The following is a 10,919-nucleotide window of genomic DNA, read 5'->3' as shown; positions in this document are numbered from 1 at the left end:
AACTTGCATAAATATACTCTTCCGCGAAACGTTTAATTAAAAAAACGGTTTATGTACTTGTTCTTTATATTAATTGGTTCGGTAATTGTTATCACATTTGACCCATTGATATATGACACTGATCGATTTCTTTATCGGCATTTCAATTATTATTAAACTAGTGTGTTCAAGTGATACTGCTCGATTTGTATATGTTCAATTGTAATAGTTATATGTATATGTTACAAATAACACAAAATAGACAAGAAAAATTAGAATTACATATCTGGCTTATTTCGCATTTTTCGACACATGTTCTTCGTAACTCTTATTTTAATTTATATTGAAATATTTGTATAATAAGTTTTTTACACATTTTATATAAATTCATAAATATTTGACAAAATCGTGCATTCTCACTTTAATCGTGAATTTTTTAGTATATTATTCAAGGTGCCTGAACCACGTGACTTTTTCGGCTATGTGTGTGACAATCGGATGTAAACAAAACGTCGCTCTAGGTAACGTTTTTGATAATTTCTTATCAAAACCATTATTTCAAAACCATTTAAAAAAACAAACAAAGACGAGTGCCCGGTCATTGTCAAAAGACACAACTTTGGTAAGTTTGCGCTAAATTAATTAAGTAATTTTTCCAAAAAGTGCAACCGCGCGATTGAAAACACACGAAGTGAAATGCTATGTGTGGTATATTTTTTATTCGATCAACAAAAACGTTGATTACAATGTTGTCGAGGGTTTAAAAAATAGGGCGGACATTGTAATTCTTAATAGAGAAGCTACATGCATTGTATGTTTGCGCAAATACATCTGATTCGGAGTGTGTGTATGAAAATGTAATGATGCTATGTGTGGGACAAATTTTGTAAATGCTTTGTGTGGTATACAAACTAAACTAGAGAATCGAAAGATTGACATTAACGTCATTAATATTTAAAGTCTGTCTGAATAACAAAAGTTGGTCAATTAACATTGTTGGTAGTGTTTGGCGCGCCTTAAATATGATAATCCTACGTTCATGTTACTCGAAATTATCATGATTGTCGATAACTTATATTCATATTTTGTTAACTCTTAGAATGCCATTTGTTTGCGAACGGTGTGGCAGCGAGGTCAAAACACGGTCGGGGATCTCCTAACACAAAGCCACCCACGCGGGGACAGGAAAATAGTTCCGTTGAGCAAACTTTTTCTTGTTTCTATAAAATTGATTGTTATAAAATGTTGAATTTACAGTGAATTGTTACTGCAAACTAATGCACTTGTTTAATACACAAAATCGTAAGGATTGTTTGTGCAAGATGTCGTGCAAATATTGTTGCAACAAAACTACAAAAAGTGTTAGTTGTGTGTTTTTTAGCAGGAATGTGTAGGCATTTTGACTGTAACGATAGTTATTAAATTAGCATAAAGAGATCATACAGCATTTTGAAACAAATAGACACTAGGATCAATAACATTTATTTTCTGGAAAATCACGTATTTGTATCTAAATCCTATTGAGCTATCTGATATATCACGCATGCTTTTTTTAAGTTAAACAGTTTATTTCATTTGTATTTTGTTCTTTCCAGGGAGATTAAAGTATTTTTGGAAGCACCTTCAAGAGACGTACTGATATCTTGATCAATGAAAAGTTGTCATATACAAACATGTATAGTAAATGTTCCAAAGTTTAAATGACTGTTTGTTTTATTACCAGATGGTGCAAGTATTGCAGGGAATTAAACAATCAAAGTAAACATTACATAAAAATTTGACTTTTCAACAAATTGAACAACATTATATGATTTAATGTTAATTACTTGGTGCAGTGGTAACAAGATCTTGCAGCGCCCTTTCATGACCGGGGCGAATGAGTATTTTCATTAAACATCTCAAACTATTTTCAGTTATTCAGATTTCATTTGAATTTGAGTAAATGAAGTATTAATGCAATTCAATATGTTTGTCGGTATAATAACCCCCACAAGTCAAGACGTTTTGGCGATGATCATTTGTTATGACTTAATTGGAGCATTCATATGTTTGAATAGCAAGATTTGCAAATTCATAAATTGACTGATTACAATTTCTTTGTGAATACTAACGTACTTCTTTATGTAGTTGGTGCTTTAATTTCTATTGCTACATGTGCATGCTAGTTATAAAGTTATGTTATTATTAATGACGTGCTTATTTTGATATACTGAAGATATTCATATGGAGATAATATTGGAGTAGACCACAAACAAGCATTATTGGATTCGAAGATGTTCATATGGACATGATATTGGAATAGACCACAAACAAGCATCATTGGATTTAAATTGTAATTTGTTATGAAACACCTGTTTTATTAACACACATAATCAGATTTTCTATTCATCTAATCAATTTTAGTAATAACATAGATACAAAACCCATAAATATACACACATATCAATACACACGCTTTGTTTTGCTTATGCAAAAATACATGTTAAATTGTATGTTTGCATAGTTAGTTGAAATAGCTTTCCATAAACATCACAGAATGAAGCGGGGTCCCTGTCTCTGTCACTGTGGTTTTGATAATTAACTTGCCACATATCACCTTCCGTGTGGTTTGATGGTGTTCATGTAGTTCTTACACAGCTTCGAACCTTAAAAGCGTTACAGATCTTTCGACTAATCCTTTTCAATTCTGAAAAACAATAGAAGTAAAACCCATTTTAAAGCATGTGCTCTTATTTTCTGTGTCATTCATTAAAAAATGGACCAAATTCAATAATCAGGCAGAAATATCAATCATTATATTTATTTAAAGACAATAAGTAAAACAAAGAAATATTATATTTCAACCTAACATGTATGCGTTTATAAGAATTATGTTCAGTTAAACATAAATTGTTTAATCATTACACGATTACTTCAGTATTCAATAATGTAACATTTGGTTAATTTGATATATTTTCAGGACAGACTAAAGTTGATGCTCTAGATTCTTACAAAACTGTGTTCAGATTAAATGCAGAACTGACGGGCAAATTCTTGTATACCACACATAGCATTTAAAAAAATGTGTCCCACACATAGCTGATAAACATTTATATACACACACTCCGAATTAGATGTATTTGCGCAAACATACAATGTAAGTAGCTTATCTATGAAGAATAACAATGTCCGCCCTATTTTTTAAACCCTCGACAATATTATAATCAATGTTTTTGTTGATTGAACAAAAAATATACCTCACATAGCATTTCACTTCATGTGTTTTCAAACACGCGGTTGCACTTTTTGGAAAAAATACTTAATTAATTTTGCGCAAACTTAACAAAGTTGTGTCTTTTTACAATGACTGGGCACTCGTCTATGTTTTTTTGAAAATGGTTTTGAAAGAATGAAGAAATTGTCAAAAACGTTACCTGAAGCGACGTTTTGTTTACATCCGATTGTCCCACACATAGCCGAAAAAGTCACGTGGTTTAGGCACCTTGTTATTTACACAATAAATGTTTCGTGAGCATGAATGTGCAAAATAACAATACAACTATTTTTTTATATGTCGACTTACACTTAGATCTGTTATGAGCGATCCCTTGCAGGAATCGGAACGACTTTTACTGCATACCCATCGTATTGTTGACTTTGACGTGTGCTTCTTGGAATACGAATGACCGTCTAAGCATAGCACAGACTGACCGCGTTTGTTGGTTAAAAGTTCAATGATGGAAGTGAATTTGAAGGTGTAGGGCATTACAATATATACCGGTACATATTGTTTTCACAGTTTGCTAAATTACATTTAAAAAATCGACAAACTGTAACATAGTTTCTTAATAAGTAAATTAATTTATTAAAATCACATTGATCGGCTCATGTTGAATCGGCTTACTTTTAACAAGTCGGTAATTTTAATTGTCGGTTAATTATAGGTGTTAGCCTTTGATCGGCGTAAACTTTGTGCTGTGGAGTCAAAATAATGTAGGAGCGACTGTCCGGGTTGACATATTAATGTAGGAGCGATTGTCCGGGTTGGCAAAATAATGTAGGAGCGACTGTCCGCCCTGTCAAAACAGCGTAGGAGCGACTGTCCGCCCTGTCAAAAAAAGTAGGAGCGACTGTCTGCCCTGTCAAATTAAGCGTAGGAGCGATTGTCCGTAGGAGCGATTGTCCGGATACCAATTCATTCAATGTAAAAGAAAATTAAAACTACATTGAACGATTGTAATGTATTGCGCTTTTTTAGGGCTTTGTTTTATAACTGATTCATTGCACTTTTTACAATTAATTTCTATCGCTGATGACCACTTATAATTATAATCAAATTAGAATCGATTACATGTTTTATTTTATTTTTTAAATATCATTTAGTTAGATCTAAGTGTTACTTTAAGAAAGAATACCGGTATTTGTAGTTTTGTTTTGTGAAATTGTCAGTATTTAGTCTTCCGACGACCTTAACTCTAATACAATGTAAATGGCCGCATCGAGGTGTGACGGCCAATCTATTTTTAGTAACGGAAAAACCCTCTTGTGACGTCACGCCAAAACCTCCTATATTTAAACGTGTAAAAGCCGGATCAGCAAAATCAGCGGGGATCCGTACATTTTAAATATACTAAATGGATTGTTTTGCAGATTTTTAGGGAAAGGTGGTATGATAAACAGAAAAACAGGTTACTGTCCCATTGTTATGTAATATATCAGGCTCGGCATGAATAAAATAATTATATTATTCTAAGCCTTGCCTGATATATTACAAAACAGGGACCTATACAAACATATATATGTTTGTATAGGTCCCTGTACAAAACGATGGGACAATAACCTGTTAGTCTCTATATACTGCAGTGGAAAAGGTAAATCCTTGAGCACAATTTTTATCATATCCACATACATAAAATTAGCTATTACAGCCATCACTGTATCGTTGGTCCAACACACAATAATTCTAGTTCAACAAGCAGACACTACAATATCAATATAGTTTTGGTCTACCCTTAGCAAAACGGCTTTTCATTTCGGCTGCATCATCATAGATGCTCAAGGCCCAATTTTTGGCCCTCTTATTTCCTGTCCTTGATAACCATCATGGCTGCCAGTCGCCCTGGTGACCCCATGACTCCGCCCCCTGCAAACAAAATATATACGTCTCACTCTGGATAAACAGGGCTTAATGCATGTGCGTAAAGTGTTGTCCCATATAAGCCTTTGCTAATCAGCGACAAGACTTTTTTACTTTTATTGTGTTTTGTTTTAAGTAAGTTTCTTCTAAGTGACAATCCGGTTCAGGAAGAAAGTATTTTCCCTGATTAATCAGTAACAGAAACCTGCACAAATTTCAACTTTAATAAGACTATCATCGCCACTACTACCCATACTGTATATCTATCCTTAAAACGAAAACAAATATCATCATTATTTTCATCATCCACAGCAGCAGCATCATAACTTAGATGGTCTCAACTACCGCACAGATATAGTCTCCCTCACAGGTGACCTGTATTTACACAGCAGAAGAATCATGTATGGCTATAACCTACACTACTACATCACCATCATCATTGTCACCTGATAATGCAGCAGTGATATTACCTGGATGAGCTCCACTACCACACAGATATAGTCCCCTCACAGGTGACCTGTAGTTACACATGGCTGGCATCGGGCGACTCATGTACAGTTGGTCCAGGGACATGGCCCCATGGAAAATGTTCTGAAAAAAAACATAATGGTTAAAAATCTACATTGAAGACTTAAAATTCTCTTCTAAACCTCATGGATATAGACTTTGAAATAATAATAGTTTCATTGTAACATAGATCTATTATAGTTTCATTGTAACCAGGGATCTATACAAACATATATGTATGGGACATATGTTTGTATAGGTCCCTGTTGTAACCTAGATCTATATTAGTTTAATTGTAACCTTGGTCAATAATAGTTTAATTTTAACCTAGAACAATAATAGTTTCATTGTAACCAAGATCTATAATAGTTTCATTGTAATCTAGATCTATAATAAATTTTGATACCAATTCATTTTTGGGGGTTTATTTTTTCTAACAAATTTGCTATTATCTAATAAAATATGTTACGTTAAGCTTTACCCTCTTGCATCTCTTCCATGTCTTTGTAAAGCCCTATTCTAAAATAAAATATCATATATGGTGTTACAGAAAAATGACATTTAATAGAGCAGCCTTAAAAAATGTATAAACAACCTCATATTAAATTGTTATTGCTTTATGGGAACAAATGGCGATGAATATTCTAATAAAGTCACAGTGGCATTCTCTTTTTTAAACAAATTAATAAAATGCAATGAAATCAGATGGAATTAGGATAAGTATAGACTTTTAAATGAAAGATGTAAGAAATTAATATCTTTGACATGAGAATAATAATAAAACTGAGAAAAAAATGATATTTTTATTTTGATCAAACCAACAATACAAAAATTTTCCATTATAGGTATATGTAAATTTAAGTGCTCTGCTGCTATTTTAGAAATGCAATAAGTAATTGAAGTTAAACTAGAAGAATCAGTGTTTTGCCAGATAAAAACAACAACCTCATACGGCTTTATAAGAGTGGATTGCTAATTCAATTCAAACAAATTTGTTGTACTGATGAGATTCAGATGTGAACATTGGATAAGTGTACACCTTTTTCATGTCATAAGGAGTACAGCCACATACAAGTTATGCATAAAAAATAACAACGGAATAATGGAAGAGTTATGGTTCTTGTTCATTACACTTACTCTCAATGTGAGATTCCCCCTAACATTTATACAGTTTTGACGCTTTACCACTGAGGTACGTATTTTAACGCATGTGTGGTCCCTTAGAAAGTACATTTAATTAAAGACCAATCTTACTAGATTCAAGTTTTTAAGCTTCATTTCCAACCCTTCGATACTGATGAGCAGCAAGCAGTATAAAACCTGAACAGACTGTTCTAGTTTACTGCTGTTTGCATAAAGCCATTTTCACGTTTCTTCTAAGTGGCAAAGGGTTAACTTGCTGAATTATGCCCCAGACTGAAAAACAAGGGCCAAACAAATAACTTGATTCAAGTATAATCATCCCCTATTACAACAATGTCTAGGATATGAGTAATGTAGGCTTCTTAATTGGCATTGAAAAGGATGAAATGGCCACAAAAAGGACTTTGAAAATGTTTAGTGATTATGTGCCTTATCATACAAGAATAATCTAAGTATGTTGCATAACTGTATCAAGATAGGGTAAACATAGAGAGGATGCCATGGTGTGTTTGCTTTCAAGCCCACTCTTAAGTTCATTCCCCGGGTAGAACCATTACGAACCATTACGGACTAGAGTGCACATATAAACATAACGATTTCGATGCATTGTGCTTTAACAATACATAAGGTTCTAACTAGGCAAAAACACATAGATCTATTTACTTGCAAAAACATTTGACATAAAAGCAAGCAAGAAAGGAATCCCCTACGTATGAAGAACTTTTCAATATACGACCCTCAGAGTGCATAATATCTGTATCTTTATTTGTAACATTATTATTGTCACATTATTATTTTTTTATTTATTGTTAAACCTTATGAGTGTAATCAAGAGAAACAAAATCTTAAGCAAAACTCTCACATTTCTATGTAAGGGATTTCAAAATTTCATGCTGATATCTAATGTACTTTAAAATGATTTGTTAAGTACTGTTGAATGATTTCTTCCATAGTTTACAACTATTTTATGTACTTATTAATGATTTCTATAGGACTTTTAAATAATTTTACATGCACTTTTGAATAATTTGTTACATGTAAGTGAAAATCCTATTTTTGAAATAGTGAAAATAAAGGGTTAGGCATAATCAGGTCAACACTCTTAATGGGTACACACAGTTTCATGACCAACTTTTTAGTTATTTCAGATTTTTAGAACAGAAAGGTTGATGGACGGACATACAGACCATAAATCTTAAGTGCCCTAAAATGTAACACTGTAAAAGCCTAGAAAAATCAATTTATAGATTTGAGAGGTGTTCTGGGAAAACTAGGCCTAATGCATGTGTGTAAAGTGTCAACCCCGATAAGCCTGTGAATTCTGCACAGGCCAATCATTATCAGGGACGACGATTTCCGTTTTAAAGGAATTTTTCATTGTAAGGTTATCTTCTTCTGATTCAACAAATATCCAGTCTAAGCAGAAATTGTAGTTCCTGATTAGCCTGTGCACACATGCATTGAGCTCAGTTTTACCCAAACACTGCGAAAATAATAGAAACAAAAGTTCTTTCTAACCCCTCCAGTGAGGCTAAACACCCTTTCAAGGTCAGGAGGGCTCAGGATATCTCGACCTACAACACTGTCCTTGAACCCTGAAGCGAAGTCTTCTATACAGTCAAACACTGCAAATAAATGAGTCTCATTTTGGGAAAACTGGTCTTAATGCATGTGGGACGACACTTAACGCACATTCATTATGTACGCTTTTCCCAGAATGACATTTAAATATATACAAACATTTCAGAAAGAGTGATACTTAGTACATGTAAGTGACTAACAAATAAAAAGAGAAATATACAGAAAAAGAGGAATAAAAACAGACATTTGACATTATGAACAAAAATTTCCTTATTGTTGACCTGACAAGAAAACCATATATTCTTACATTTTCTTGTCCTATAACCCAAGTAATTTTTGCTTATGTTTGTAGCAAAGGAATTGATATTGAGACAAGACACATCATTTTGGTTAAAACATGACCTTTGACCTTCTTCATTAGTCAATGGAAATGGCAAACTATAAAGACAGAAAATAATCCAAATCCACCAAACATAATGCAGAAAAGGGTTTAATGCATGCACATTAAGTGTTGTCCCAGATTGGCCTGTGAAGTCTGCATAGTCTAATCAAAGACAACACTTTCCGCCTTAAATGGATTTCCACTATTAAGAGATTTCCTTGAAAAAACAAAAACGTTAAAGTGAAAAGAGTCGTTCCTGATAATAGGCTAATACTTCACGCACACGCATCAAATCCTGTTTTCTTATAGGAAGGCTCAAATTGATAAACGTCTAGGTAGCTAATTAACCAAGATTTCGACCTTTTGAATTAATCATTTGAGTGAGCAGCTTTAAACACAGACAATAATCCAATTCTATCGAAAATAATGCTAATGAACCAACCAATGTCAGCGTATGTATTTCTCTCCTCTTCAGACCAAGTTCTTTAATCGGCCAGTGTGTAGGGTGTGTACTGAGTAAACAGCAGCATCACGTGGTGACCTGGCGGGGCCAAGGTTGGGTCAAGGCTGGACGGGATGATCAACTCAATCATTGGACTGGAAAAACAAACAAAAAACATATACATTAAATACATATCTACATGCATTCAAAGGAATAAACACGCATTGCGTTCCTTTTACAAGGAGTACATAGTTGGTTGGGTTATTAAAATAACGCATTTTCTTACAGTTGGTAAACTCAATCATTGGACTTGAAATAAAGGTGGGCAGCTGCTTAAAATCTATAAACAAATGTTATATTTAATTTGATTTTTTTACCAGAAAACAAGATGCTGCGTTAAACAAACCATACGTCCCCCCAGTGGAAGCCTTGACAGCATTGATTCATGGTCCAATTTAAACAAAATCTAAAAACAAACGTAGATTAATTGCAAGGTCAGGTGATGTGGGTGTGTTCATAGCGTTTTAAGACATAATGTATGAATAGAATCAATGCTTTGTAGGAAGACAAATTGATGTTAGATGAAATGCATCATTTTGGGTAAACATCATATGGACAGACAGAAGGACAGGCCAATTGCTATTTGCCTCACAGCATCTGTAGATGGGGAAATAAAAAATGGTCTGATTACAACTTAAAAAGCTGGCTTTTATGCTGCCCAACATATTTAAACAAACATATTTTTGTAGACTTGTGACAAGAGGCTTTGTGTCATTGTATCAAAAATTATATTAGCAAAATCTTCCTTAACTTTTATATTATTTGAACTTGAAATCTGTAAACTTCTTATGAGAGATTGACCTCACACAAGACAACACGTCTCATCATGCTGATTAATCCATCCATGCTGGACGTACATGTAGTTATGCTTAGCACACATTTTTAAGAACTGACCTCCACATTTTGACCTTTCATCTTGAGTTGTGACCTTTAAGAGATAAACTTTAGATGTTTCTGAAATAGGGCCCCTATTGCTGATCTGAAAGTTCAACATGTATGAAAGCAAAAGAGTTTGAAGATGAAATAGCAGTCACTGGAATAAAACTCTTCATACTTTTTTTAAAAACAAATTAGGATGCAGGGCTTTTTGGGGTTGATTTCTTATTCTCAGTGAAAAAAAAGCATGTTTTCCCCTATCCACTAAAAAAATCCAAAATGATTGCTTGATTGTTTAATGTTGAGGAACAGCAATCACGAGTCTTGAAATTGTAAAATCCATTTAACTGATACACTACAGCTTGGCACTTTCTGTTTTAAGTACATTAAAAAAATATGAAAAACTTATTTATTACAAAAACAAGAGATGTGTTTGTCAGAAACACAATGCCCCCTACTGCGCCGCTTTGAAATAATTGTTGTTGTTTTTTTTACCTTTGACCTTGAAGGATAACCTTGACTTTGAACTTTCGAAACGGTAGGAACTTAATATGTTTATCAAATATCAATACTTTTTTAATTATATTATTATTTAAGAAGTGATTTTTTTGTTCAAATAAAAATGCACTTCATTAGCACTAGTGTCAAAATCCTGCAAACCAAAAAATACAGGTATGCAAGTCCACATGCTGATTGATATGTTCACAGAGGTTTAATTGCTCTAGCTTCAATAAATGTTATTAACGACAAAAAACGTGGGGCGGACAAAAGAACGACCAATGGCAAATCCATATGCCCTATCACCATCCCTCATTAAAAGGGGGCATATAAAT

General features: G+C 33.4%; 1 long non-coding RNA gene across 6 annotated transcripts in view; it reads right to left on the bottom strand.

Annotated features, from left to right (window-relative positions):
• Nucleotides 1-2,297: 2,297 nt before the first annotated feature.
• LOC127858646 (uncharacterized) overlaps nucleotides 2,298-10,919 on the bottom strand; it is a 28,682-nt gene continuing 20,060 nt past the window's right edge. For 3 of the 6 annotated variants that reach the window (XR_008039007.1, XR_008038996.1, XR_008039010.1), the window contains 5 exons: nucleotides 9,151-9,305; nucleotides 8,264-8,370; nucleotides 6,084-6,121; nucleotides 5,566-5,686; nucleotides 4,835-5,101 (listed from right to left, as the gene is read on the bottom strand). This is a non-coding gene — a long non-coding RNA (uncharacterized LOC127858646). Of the gene's footprint in view, nucleotides 5,102-5,565; nucleotides 5,687-6,083; nucleotides 6,122-8,263; nucleotides 8,371-9,150; nucleotides 9,306-10,919 lie in introns of all 6 variants that reach the window. The other 3 variants (XR_008039000.1, XR_008039012.1, XR_008039013.1) reach the window with 3 other exon arrangements.

This window comes from Dreissena polymorpha, chromosome 1 (genome assembly GCF_020536995.1).
Source record: "Dreissena polymorpha isolate Duluth1 chromosome 1, UMN_Dpol_1.0, whole genome shotgun sequence".
NCBI lineage: Eukaryota > Metazoa > Mollusca > Bivalvia > Myida > Dreissenidae > Dreissena > Dreissena polymorpha.
This window is presented reverse-complemented; position numbering and strand designations above follow the sequence as displayed.